At 31.5% G+C, this 12,559-nt stretch overlaps 2 long non-coding RNA genes across 2 annotated transcripts; both read right to left on the bottom strand.

Annotated features, from left to right (window-relative positions):
- Positions 1 to 1,415: 1,415 nt before the first annotated feature.
- Positions 1,416 to 3,414, bottom strand: LOC111710126 (uncharacterized). The gene is made up of 3 exons (XR_002767001.1): positions 3,259 to 3,414; positions 2,763 to 2,825; positions 1,416 to 1,799 (listed from the first exon to the last, which is right to left on the bottom strand). It is a non-coding gene; the product is annotated as an uncharacterized LOC111710126 (long non-coding RNA).
- A 340-nt stretch (positions 3,415 to 3,754) lies between these two features.
- Positions 3,755 to 8,818, bottom strand: LOC111710132 (uncharacterized). The gene is made up of 7 exons (XR_002767002.1): positions 8,370 to 8,818; positions 7,519 to 7,564; positions 6,708 to 6,776; positions 5,874 to 5,926; positions 5,458 to 5,551; positions 4,646 to 4,824; positions 3,755 to 3,784 (listed from the first exon to the last, which is right to left on the bottom strand). It is a non-coding gene; the product is annotated as an uncharacterized LOC111710132 (long non-coding RNA).
- Between the last annotated feature and the right edge of the window lie 3,741 nt (positions 8,819 to 12,559).

Here is a 12,559-nt window from a genome sequence, read left to right on the forward strand (position 1 = left end):
CCCCTCCCCCCCTCCCCTCCCGTCCTTCTCCCTCCCTCCTCCATCCCTCCCTTCTCCTCTTCCCCTCCCCAGGGGCGTGTTTTTACCCTTCATTCATCTTAACTAAGTACATTGTGGTTTTGCAGGAGAATTCAGAAAACATGGGATACTTGCATCCATTGAACAATTAATTTTTCTAAAATCCAAGCCGGAGAAACATGAAAGCATTAAGAAAAACCAAAAATTTTAAAACTTTAAATTAAAACTAAAAAACTTGCACCATGTAAGATATGTTCGTGTTTTAGATATAAAAAAAATTTTATTACTTTTTTCTTGTCGTCTTTTTAATCCCAAATTTGTGAATCCCCCTATAATGTTCACACTGTACAAATTATAGGATAGAAGGATGAAGGATGAAGAATGAAGGATGAAGAGGGTTCATAATATATTCTTCTACCCTATTCTTCCGATAATTCTTATAATATATATATCTGGACATCCCTCCCTTCCTTTTCTTCCTAACAACCCTTTCCCCTTCTCTAACTTCCTTGAATTCCGTTCCCCTTCCCTCTTATCCTAACAACCATCTCCCCTTTTCTACCTTCCTTGCGTTCCTTTCCCCTTCCTTTCCTGCCTAACAACACTTTCCCCTTCTCTACCTTCCTTGCATTCCGTTCCCCTTTCCCTCCCTTCCTAACAACCCTTTCACTCCCTTCCTGACAACACCTTTCCCCTTCCCTCCGTTCCTGACAAACTTTTTCCCCTTCCCTCCCTTTCTGACAACCTTTCCTCTTCACATCCTTCGTGACAACTTTTCCTTTTTCCTTCCCAGCCTTCCCCCCTTTCTGACCACCCTTTTTCCTTCCCTGCCTTCCTAACAACCGTTTCCCCACCCTTCCTTCTTGACAACCCCCTTCCTTCCCTTCCTCCCTGACAACCCTTCCCTATCTTCCCTAACTTTCTAACCTCCTTCCCTCCCTTCCCATTCCCTACCTTCCTTGCATTCCTTAGTGTAACCTTTTATCTTTTTCATCATGTTGAAATTTTATTCGTCTTTACTCTATAAATATCGAATCTGGATTTTTCAATCTTTTATTGTGCTGGAGAGGCAGGAGCCAACGGAGCCGGAGCTGACGGAGCCGGAGCTAACGGAGGTCTTCCACGTCGGGGAGGCTGCTGAGGAGTAACTGGATGATCTGAGAGCACAGGTTTAAGCCGATCCACGGAGACAGAGTCAGACTTGGAACCAATTTCAACGAGAAAGTACTTTGGATACTTGGAGAGGACTAGATATGGCCCTCTATATAACGGAGATAACGGAGGTTTTGATGCATCTTCTCTGATAAAAACATGGGAACAATTAGCTAAACTTGAAGGGATCTGGTCTGGTTTTGTGGTTGGAACTGCAGAGTGATGAGGTAGGACAGCGTGGCCGGTATAGAATATTAATCTGTTAGTAGGCAGGCCAAGATCTAAAACATTATTTTTTAGAATTCTGCCCCAGATCTTGTAAAATAACCAACAAATATATATATAACATTTTTTATCTCTTAATAGGTGTGCCCCGATATACACATTAATATCTTTATTTCTTGTAACTACGATGGAACTAAGGAGATTTTAAAAGCAAAATTTAAAAGGTAATATTGTTTTTCTAAGAAGAGCGCCTACGTTGACACACCAAAAGAATTAATGCAATCAGGCATATAAAATTAGAATTCATACCTACGGTTGTGACAATTTCTGAAATATCACTCAATTGTGCTTTCATCTATTCTCCAGTTATAGCTTTCACTTCATCAACAATCAGCTTGCGCTTCCTTAACATTAGATTAAACTATTTAGTTCTTCTCCTTAAAAATGAGTTTACACAACTTAATAAATAACATGCTTTTAGGGCGCTTCTCGCCCATCTCCTACTTAAATTGTGATATTTTTTTTATTTTTTTAATTTAAAAAATTGTTATAGTCGATTTTGGTAAAAAAAATTCTATAATCAATAAACCTTCCATGGGTTCACGTCAGGTACGACAAAAAATGTGTGTTTAATCGCTCCAGCACTTTTGACGTTATTGGATATAAACAAGCAGACAGACATACAGGGTGTCCCATAAAACATGACAGTAGGAAGACGACTTGAAGATCGTCTTTGATCTTATATGTCTTTAATTCATAAACAAAATATTAAATTAAAATTCTTTAGTTAGCAGTCACAAAATACCCATTTTCTTAAAATTGCCAAATTGTCGTCTGCGTTTTTGAGCTTTCAATATTACTGGAGATATGATAAATTTTCTTAATATCTCGACAATTTTGGTGTGTATTTAATAAAATTGAAATCTGAACGAAATCCATATTATCTCCGATAATATTCACAGCACAAAAAAAAACATTTCGGAAATCCCCTGACCAGGAAAATGTTGTGGTTATTGTTTGTAATATCATATATGTCAAAGTTTGTTGACAACTGAATGTCACAAAGGAATTTAAATTTAATAACGACTTCCAAATCGGCTTGCTCTTGTCATGCTTCGTGGGACATCCTGCACAAACAAAGTATATATATAGATTACATTTTTAATACAAGTAAACAGTCAACAATTGGCAATCAACCACAAAAAAGGAAACCATCAATTTCACTAATCCAGAAATGGGGTACCGAGCCCGTTTGTCTCTACAAAGTTGATCGTTTTCTTTACTCATTTAAATCATGAAATGTCCGAACTGAACTTTTTAATTTACTGATTTTAAATTATATGCACTCGTTATTTTCAAACATATACCTAATGGTATCGTGTGAAGAAGAGGGCGATGCAGGTCTGGCAGAGTGTTTATCTTTCATGTGTCTGCAATGAATTATAAAAAATATGTTCTGTTTGTTTAATTTTGTGTATAAAATGTCAAAGAAGATGAAATGTTAAACTTTTCAGTAAAAATTGAAAAATAAAAATAAAAAATTTCATTTATGTTTCAATTGTCAAAATGCGATTGAAACTGATAGCTTCCTTGGATAATGATGGAACAGTTAGAATTGTGTGAAATCTTAATAAAACACCAAATTCTTTAGTATTAATAACAATGGTGGTCGTATTACAAGCAAAACAATGAGCCTTATTATTATACATTAAACAATGCGGTCGTTGTATACATACTACCTAGGGCATGTATATAGTTACGGATAAACATTCCGATAAATTACAACCTAAGATATTTTGCTCACTAGGTGCCACTAAGAGATGTCCAAACCATATATTTTTGCCTCTGTATAAAAGAAATTACCTTTTTAAGTATATTTCAGCACTGTAATTTAAGTTGCATACAATGCAACTTACGACCGGGGGAACAGGCTGGTAGTCCTCTCTAAATAAAATTTGTTTATTTAGTTATTGTCCACTGTTTTAAGAAATCAACGTATATTGTCTTGAAAAATACATTTTTGTAATAAAATAATTAAGTTATGTATCACCACTAATATTATACAGTATGTTATAATGAAATAACAAATATTTTTATCATTATCAATAAAATAACACTTGTGTATTCCTTAAATTTGCAGCTCATTGATTTTAACTTTTAAATCAAAAATTAACTTGTAGCATAAATTAGAGACGTTTACATCCTATTGTCATTACATATATGTATATGAAAGACTACGATTATAATAAAAAAAATTTAAATATTATATTTAGTTTTGGGGTTCTGTAAGGGAAATTATATAATTCAATGAACTAACTTTGTTAATAGCTTCCTGGCTCTAGCATTCTTGAGCCCCGTGGCAGTTTAAAATTCAGATGATGTTTCGTGGCTGAAATAGGAAAGTAACTTTATAGTGTTTAATGTTACATTTTTGGTTTTGCCTTCTTCATTCCGTCTTTAGTCAACTTAAGTTGATGTTTAAGTGCTAAAATAGGAATATGAAGTTGCTAATTCTCATTTTATCAATAACTGGCGTATACACCTGGCTCTCATTGTGGATCTAAATTAAACCTCTCACATTAAACAATTTTTGAACACAAACAAAATTTGTATAAAATACAACTGATCAACTCAGAAACAAATGCAATCAGAAATGTAAACTTTACCGAAAACGAAATAAAACATTTGATATGTTCGACACCGTTCTACAAGCAAAATTTGATGATTATGTTGCAACAGGTTCATTATTTATGATCTGCCCAGGGGCGTATTAGGGGGTGGGGGGCTTAGACCCACTCTCCCGGAGCAGGGAATAGATTTCAGGAGGTTTGCATGCCTAAACGGTTACTGAGCCCCCCTGGAAAGAAAAAAATAATTTTAGCCTTCCCCCTGTGCAAATTCCTGAATACGCACCTGGATCTGCCATACAAGCAACGTACTCAAATGACAAAGAAAAACAATTTAGTATAAATTTAATGAATGTTAATTATTTTCAACTTTATTACAGATTAACGATAAACAGTTAACTGTATCTCTGTGTTTTGATGAAACATTTCTATGCTGTACATCAAAACATATCTTAGTGTGACTATTTTAAAGGAGAGCCGTTGTGTGACTTTTAATATGAAACTTATGAAGAAATAAGAAATTGACAAATAAATTACATAATTTCTTGTTTCATGAGAAATTCAATCATAAATTGCATTATTTCTAAGTTAACTTTTAGAAACATTGACTATCAACTACTTACACATATGCCGGCCTAACGATGTCACACCAAGCAGATCTCCACACAAAAAGCACTGCTTTTTAGGTTTCATTTTTTCTGAAATTAAATGTAATGTATAGTTGACAGGTATACAGGAGAAATGTCTGCAGACTTTTAATTTCAGTCAATGAACGGCTATCTCCAGGGTTTCAGTTCTGTCCCTGAAATAAAGCAATTAATATCATATAATTTTTTGTCAAAAACAGTAACAGTACACATAGGAACTGAGTTTTTGCAACAAAGTATTAATATTCAATCTATATATATTTTAGATTCAATGTCAAACACCTTAAATATAACAAACTATGAATTCTGTTATATCAAATTATAAAAAATTAAAATACCTTCATAGGTTTCCACCATCAGATTACACAAATATAGGGATATAAAACTTTGGGGTTTGTTGAAAAGACTCATTTCCTTCATAAGTTTTTGTGTTAATATTCAAACTATTATGAGAAGAACTTAAATTAATTTTTTATTATTTTAACAAAAGCTTTAATAAAAATTGTTTACATTATTATTTTACAGGTAAGAGAATTTTAATCTATGTAGCATTGGTTGTCATTCATTTAATTTTGATCCGGATCCGGATCCTGGATCCAGGTTATTTATTTGAAATGTACTTAATTTATTTAACAAAAACAATATTAAAAATTTGTTTTCTTATTATTTGTGCCTTATTTTATGTAAAAGTTGATGAACCATTAAGATATGGATCCAGGAAGCGAAAATATTGGGGATCCAACAGATCCCGATCATAATCACTGCAAAAGTGCCAAAATAGAACTCACATTTCTGTAAAACTTTATATCCTTTCGAACATTCGCGAGCCTCTGATAATCTTCATCCTCAAAATCTACCTTGTTTCCTAGCATTACAACACTCCTAGTTAAAAAAATATTGAGATAAGTAACTTGAATATTTATATATATTCAAAGTTTGATTAAATACATGCAAGCTATACTTAAGAAATGGACGTTCAAAACAATGACGGAATTAATAATTTACCTTAAAATCAATGAACAGTGTTAAAGCATAAAATTTAACTGTAACACAAAACACAATAAGCTTAGTAATTAAACAAAGATACAAGTTTAAGCTGGTATAGAATCATCATTGCATTCTTATTTTCTTGGTGGTAATTAACATGCGATGTATTAAATATTGTTTGGATGACAGAACTTGATAAATATTTATAGAAACATACCCTCTTGGCAGGACATCAGGGAAAAACCAGCAGTTGTTGCAGACATATTTCCCCTAAAAAAAAATAAAATAATATATACTTTTTTATTTAATATAAAAAATGTAAAAAAATAATGTTATTTTTGACTAACTTTAATAATATCATATTTAGTGATGTACATTTTACATTTGTAAGTAGGATATTGCATGAACCATAATAATAATGATCACTGCAAACCAACATGTGCACGCTCATGCATGTCTCACGCTGAAATCGATCAGAGTTTTGCCAATAACTCCTTAAAATTAGAGTTAAATTTATGAAATGTATATGGCTTAAAAAAAATTAAATTTGTTAATGTAAAACTAAATGCCAAGGTGATGTTAAGTAAACAATACTAATCTCTAACATGAACATTAATTATCTCAAGCTTGAACCATCTTTACCTTCAACCATTTTTATCTGTAACCTGACCTGTACTCATCGCTAACCGTACTTATCTATAACATTAACCATACGCATTTGTAACCTGAACCATAATTATGCTTTCCTGAGCACTGATCATGTGTAACATCAACCATACTGATCTCTACAAGCAGCCCTACTCATCCTTACGTTGGAAACCTAATAATGTGTATTCTAGAGCATAATCATGAGCCGTTCTCATTTATAAAGTTAACCCTATATGTGTTCAAATTTAACCTACTTACTGTGAGCTTAACAATACACGATCATCCAATGTTCCTTTATTAATATTTAAGTATCGAAAATGTTATGTTTAAATAAATTGTTATTTTTTGATTGGCAAAATATTGAGTTATTTAACGAAAACATTTTCTTAAAGAGCATATTTACCTTCCGGTTGTTGGAAGATAACAAAATGCCCCTGCGAGGTATCATCCTGTCGCATATTCTGCAGGTTCTCTGTAAGAACAATTATTAACATACACATTATCATTGTTTACAGGCAGTCTAAAAAATGTGTAAATAAAACCTATAAAAATGTTCGGTAATTGGATAGGACTTTAATGATGCATACAATCATGACGAGGTATTTGAAAAATAATGCTGTATTATATATTACTAGCCTTAGAGGGCGCTTCGCGCCCATCTTCTAAATTAATTGTGAACATGTTCTTTTTGTGTACATCGTAAAACAAAACAAAAATAATTCGCGGATTTTCACAAAAAAATTTCGCGGATTTTAAAAATTTTTAAAAATTTTATGACGATCGAATTTTGATGGAGACAAATTTTTGAAATCTTGATTTTTTATTAACCTTCCCTGGGGTCCCTAGATGTCCCACCAAAAATTTGGGCCCGATCGGTTCAGCCGTTTTGACGTTTATTGAATACAAACAGACAAACAGACAGACAGACAAGCCAAATTTATATATAGATAACATTCATGAAATGAGAATTTTGTCCTATAATTAAAATGATTTGTGATAAAGGAATTTCGTTGTTGCTGCACAGTGCACACGCAAAAACTTTCCAAATTCTAAATCGTTATTAAATGGTGTTAACTCTGAACATGACACTATTATATTCAAAAGAAGTTTTAGTTTAAATATAAAAGGTTTAATAAATAACGTTAAAGAGATGAAGTGTTTGAGAAATTTTGGTTTGTTGGTACAAATAAATGCCTTTGCAAGTTGCAACTCACCCCATTCCTCTCAGTTCTGGATAGACAAAACTCGTTAGCATCCGCTCTGAAAATTAAGGCTAATTATGATTTTAATAGTTATTGCTAACAAACAAATTATTAATAAATCAAAGTTTTTCATTCTTTTAATAAAATATCTGAAATATATAATATTGATGTATACAATGAAATGTTTTAATTCAAAGTTTGTGCCATTAGGAATTAAGTAGTTCACAGAAACTCCCATTTTCTAAAATTACATGTTTACAAGCAAATTGTTAAAATTTAGAACTTAAACTGTTTGTTCTTAAAGATGAAATATTTTGAAATATACAATGTTCAACAAAGTTGATTGCAAATATTATACGAATTATCTAAGGAATTGAGTCATTGTCAGCAACTATGATTTTCTATTCCATATATCTTTGCAACCAAATGTCGTTACCTTTTATATTTAAAACTATGAATATTGTCTGTTACATATAATAATATAAGTTTTAGCTTTACAACATTGGGTTCCAAAGATAGATGGATCAGAACATTACAATTTGTGGCAAAGACTAAATTCATTTATTTTATTGCAAAAACTTGCAATATTATTTCACTGTATTCATTTTAAGACACAAAAATTTAATAATGGAATACTTTATAATGGATCTTTTATGTACCTAAACTCGCCACGCTGTGTTTAAAACAACAAAGTTTTTGTACAATAATAGAAATATAACAAATAAAAGGTGTTTTTATCATCAGATATGATATATTTTTTTAGGATTAAAGGCAGCTCACTGAATTAATTGATATAGCATCCTCAATCAACCACATAATGTTAATGTGAATTTATTTTAGTATATAAATATGTAGAAGATTACCTGGCACCCAATCTTGGGAACACAACAGAGGGTGGGGACGTCGGCGATCTATCCCTCCAAGAGGGATTCCCCCTCTTTGGTGTTCCACAACAACCACCAGAAGCTGACGCTATCCAGGATGAACAACCAGGTGTGGGGGACTTGCTCCCTGTCCTCCTCAACGTAGAACCAGATTTCGGTGAATGAGGTTTAGGTGAGGGGCTCCTTGAATCTCTCCTCCGCTTCTAATCTAATTCTGAATGAAACAATTTTACATATCTTTAGACCTGTGGAGGTGAATTTTTTAGTGCATATTTGTTTCAAGAGTGTCAAGAGAATGTTCAAAAGCTATTAATGAAGTTAACATTGATATACTGTCAAAAAAATGCATTTCTTCACAAAAAACGCGCGCACACGCTTAATTTTGCCCTAAGACAATTCAAAGTTATGTTTAAACACTGTTTAAATTATAAAAGACAAACTCTGTTACTTTCAATATTTGATNACAAAATTGATTAAAGGGGAAAATTTCAAGTGAATGATAATAATGATAACGGAACTAATTATGAGGATTATTCAAAAAACTTAATTATTATTTCATCTTGTAGTTTTTGCAAACCCAATAATTTCAGAAACATATATAATTAAGAAATAATTTTTCAACAATTAGTAAATTATGATTAGGGAAAAATTAATGTAATGTCATAGTTTTTGTTCACACCGCAACATTTTAACAAAATTTCATATCTTTTTTAAAATTGACAAATGATTTATGTCCATTTAAACTAGCTGTGTATATTATTGTGTTGACAAAAATTTAAGATGCTTTATGTGTTTAACGCGAATAAAATAATGCAGTAAAGAGTCAAAGGGGAAACGTTAATGTTTCATAATATTGAAAAACAAAAAAGTCTGAAAGTGTTACAATAAGTTTATCCAAAAGGGCATTAATAAGTTCAAAGAATTATAATGGCTAAATGACGTTTTTATTTGTGAAGACTAAATTAAGAAATTTCATCAACATGAAAATTACGTTTGTAATGCACCAATCCCAAATTAATTACAACTCCTGCAAAATTCATAAACTTTGTGCTTAAGGTTCATGATACTTAAGACAAAGCGAATTTTTAGTTTATAATTAAAAACTTAAGGAACCCAATTTCATTCCATTTAATAGTTACACTGATCTTAACTTGATTTATTTCTAAATATTCAATGAAAAAATATTTAGATACCTTCAAATCCTGTATTCTTCCCTGCCATGTTGTTTACTTAATCTGAAAAAAGTAATTATTCAATCCAACACATGTATAGTTATATCACTTATTCAGGTTTAGTTTTATCATTCCGTCAGGTTTAGTTTTATCACTCCGCCAGGTTTAGTACATGACTTTTTGAGTTTCTGAACGCTCTCATGGCTGAGCGACTGCCAGCAATCTGGTATAAATCAAGCATTGATTCATCCCAAGATTCCTTCTTCCTCTTCTTATTCTTCTCTGCAAGGTTCTTGTTCTGACCCTTCTTCCTTTTCTTTTCCTTCTGTCCTTCTCTGTCAACCTCTGGATCATTTTCTTCATCATTCTTTTTATCCTTCTCTTAATTCAGTTGTGCATCGATGTCTTCATCATTCTTTTTATCGTTTTCTTCATCCTTCTCTGCATCATTCTCTTCATCATTCTTTTCATAAATCTCTTCATCCTTCTCTGCATACATGTCTTCATCCTTCTCTGCATAAATGTCTTCATCATATATTCCATCATTCTCTTCAGCCTTCTCTGCATCCTTCTCTTCATCTTTCTCTTTATCTAATTCTTCATTCCTTTCTTCATCCTTCTCTTCATCAGTTTCTGCATCCGTCTCTGCAGCCTTCTCTGCATCCTTCTCTGCATCATTCACTACATCTTTCTCTTGATCTAATTCTTCATCCTTCTCTTCATCAGTTTCTTCATTTTTGGCCAATAACTAAAATTTTCTAATCCGTATATATTTGCAACCTGATAGTGTAAACCTTTGATATTTAATACTTAGACTATTTGATTTAACAGAATTTACATTTAATGGCTACGACATTGGGTTTGAAGGATGTAGGGATTAAAGAATCAGAGTTTGTGGTAAATACTCAATTCCTTTAATATTTAACAATATTTTACATTACATTTTAATTATTAAAAATGAAAATTTGATTCAAATAAAATTAAAAAAGGCTCCATTTTCAATAAAAAATTATAATTATTTAAAGAAAAAAAATAGTTCTTTTAAAAAATTAGGTTTGAAATGTTAATTTTCCCTAATGTTCATTAGTATTAATTTTACTATTAAACGTTGTGGCTTTAAGAATGAATGGTAAAAACGTTTTTTAAGAGCTTGAATGATAAATAATAAGTTGCAATATACATTTATATATACATATTCCTAATACCTCTTTATCAACGCGGTCAGCTCATTTAAAGAAATTATAAAATTTAGCAAGTCAAAATTTAACACTTTAAAAGAGTTTTGAAGCATTGATTTTTATCTGAAAGCTAAGAGAATTATGTTACCGATTGGCGCATGTTTCAAGTTTTGACTTTTTTCCTTTTTAAAGTCAATTATCATAAAAAGATTATGTTTTAAACAGTCTTTGGTTGGTGATAGAACAGGATTACGCGAGGTAAAAATAGGGTTCTGCTAACTACCTGGGTTCGAACAGAATATTGCGAGGTTCATGGACGCATGGTCCCCCTCTCTCCATCCTTAAGGCTGTAGAATAAGAAAAATTTGTTTCGAAAAGCATGTATATACAAAGGAAATAAAAGGTAAAGATATATAGAATAGATGTAATCAAAACGTTCCTGAACTGCAATTTTCAATACCATCATTTAAAAATGTAATAAAAGGTTCGAGAAGTTTTAAATATCAAAGGTGTACACAATTTTGTTAGAAAGATATAGGGCTTAGAATATTTAAAATTGTGGCAAAAACTCAATTCCTTTGTGAACAAGAATTACTAACTTTGGGGAGGGGGGGGGGGCAGAATCTGGTCCCCCTCCCTATATCCAACCCCCAAAGACTCCTCCGATTCTCAGCAATAAACAATTACTCCACTTCTTATGATTTTAAATATTGTTTGAATTAGATGTTATTGCTTTAAAGAAATTTTTATCCAATGCTGAAATCTTTAATCTCCATCGGTTGATTAATCTGGATATTAATAAGAAGAGGAGAACAATCATTATTTAATATGTAGAGTAAGATAAAGAGGAGATCAAACATTGCTTTGGATATTTGCAATTTTATTTTTTATGGCTCTGAGCTTGTAACTTTATAATGTTGGATATTGTAATTAATGCTTGAAACATTTTTTTTCTTAACCAATATTTATTAATGCTTGTTCTCCTTTTGTTTTAAATTTCCAGTTAAATTAACAGAAGATGCTTTTTGATATCCAAAAGTTTTAAGTTCAGGTTTCATTAAAACCAATATCTAAGATTTGCAAAAGACTTAAGGCAAGTATTATTTTATTAAGTGCACGGGTTTTTATCAGGGAGAGCATGGTTGGATATTTGGAATAGAAGAGGGAACCGATAAGTTATCAAGGACGGAGGTTGAATATTAAGGAAAATTATGTGCACTGCAGGGTTTGTTAAAACATTAATGTATCATCTAGAAGTTTTTCATTTATAAAAAAAAGTTAAGGATATTCCTCATTTTTTGTTTCAATATACGTTATGGTACAGGGACTAGGTATTTAAACGATAGATGTCAATTAAATCATTGGTTTATTAGTTCTTAATTATATCTAACTTTGATAATAACCCATTAGTTTTATCAGTCCGGACTGAAATGAATACCTTAGTACATATAAAACATTTTTATGCCAGAATTGTTTATTTTTTATAAATTTAATATTCAAAAAAAAGTTATTAAACATACAGAGCGTCCCATATCATATCAGATTATCTCCAATCTTTAACACCAAAATAAACCCTTAATACTCGAAAAACTTATCATTTTCCGCAAGAAAATTCTTATATAATCCTTATATTATTTTTCAAAATGATTCATTCTAATTAAATTTTCTAATTAGTCCCGAAAATCGTAATTTAGACCCGTTCTCGGTCTAATATGATGTGGGACACCCTGTATTTACGTAATCACATTTTATGTCATTCGTAACGATAAAAAAATTTATACTTGAAGTGAAAAACTTAATCGAGTATTACACTATTTTA

This window comes from Eurytemora carolleeae, unplaced genomic scaffold (genome assembly GCF_000591075.1).
Source record: "Eurytemora carolleeae unplaced genomic scaffold, Eaff_2.0 scaffold991, whole genome shotgun sequence".
Lineage (NCBI taxonomy): Eukaryota > Metazoa > Arthropoda > Copepoda > Calanoida > Temoridae > Eurytemora > Eurytemora carolleeae.